The following is a 1,138-nucleotide window of genomic DNA, read 5'->3' as shown; positions in this document are numbered from 1 at the left end:
AAAGGAGATTTCTGATTTTTTACATGCTAAATATTTATATTTATTCAGTCATGAACAGCAACATGCCAGTTAGTTAGGGAAAGGAAAGCAAAAAAATAGAAAAGAAAGAAGTTACTGTCAATGAGCATTTAGTATGCCAGAATACTTGTTACAAAGCAAGAAGAGATGACAAGACAAACTCAGTGTCTCAGCAAATATTCAATAATAAGGTAATAGTAGAGTGCAAAATAACATGGCCAAGATGCAGACTGACCTCTGCTCTTTGCAGAAGATACAGTCATTTTGGGAGAGTGGACCACTAGGGAGGACAAAACCACAGATCCCCAGAGGTACTGAAATTGTAGTGATAATTGTGGCCTGAAAATAATATTTTAATCCAATTTTCTTAACAGGAAATTCTGCATCTTTTCCAGTGGATTTTTTTTTTTTTAACAAAGAATAAAGTTGATGAAATGGTACAGAAAATGATGAAATGTTTGATAAGCACTTATTTTCCAAATCTAAGAAAAACTATTAATGGAAGTCGTATTTTATAGTGGCAATGTGTAGCTGGTATGTAGACTAATGTGGGGAAAAAAAAAAACCTGCTGGCAGCATTTTCTAATCCTTAGGACAGAATTTATGGCAATTTACACATCCAGAGTAACTGGCTGAAACAACTGAAGACACACACATTAAGTCAATGGGGAAACTTCAGCAGATGAGCACAAAATCATCCCAACCTGTCGGTGGACACCTGGGTGCCCCTGGGCTCAGGCACAGGTACACCTCAGGGCATAACCTTGAGCCTCAGCACAGTTTCCATAGCACCAGTGGTGTAGTGGTATCATGCAAGATTCCCATTCTTGTGACCCGGGTTCAATTCCCGGCTGGTGCATTCAGTTACTGTAGCTGCTTCCAGAGTCCATCCCCCATGATGGGGCTCTCAGCACATTTTAGGTCCCTTCGATAGCTCAGCTGGTAGAGCGAAGGACTGTGGTGTGTACCTCACGGAAATCCTTAGGTCGAAGGAGACAACATAATTTTTTTAAGTGCCTAGGAGAACAGTGCTGAAGCTGGGGGTGAAGCAGATGAGATCTGAAGTGCATCTACACCAATGCATACAGCATGGGCAACAAACAGGAGGAGCTGGAAGCAA

At 40.9% G+C, this 1,138-nt stretch overlaps 1 non-coding gene across 1 annotated transcript; it reads left to right on the top strand.

Annotated features, from left to right (window-relative positions):
• Positions 1–806: 806 nt before the first annotated feature.
• Positions 807–877, top strand: TRNAG-CCC. The gene has a single exon. It is a non-coding gene; the product is annotated as a tRNA-Gly (tRNA).
• Positions 878–1,138: the final 261 nt, after the last annotated feature.

This window comes from Oxyura jamaicensis, chromosome 2 (genome assembly GCF_011077185.1).
Source record: "Oxyura jamaicensis isolate SHBP4307 breed ruddy duck chromosome 2, BPBGC_Ojam_1.0, whole genome shotgun sequence".
Taxonomy (NCBI): domain Eukaryota; kingdom Metazoa; phylum Chordata; class Aves; order Anseriformes; family Anatidae; genus Oxyura; species Oxyura jamaicensis.
Note: the sequence above shows the minus strand (reverse complement) of the source record. Positions and strands in the feature narration are given on the sequence as shown.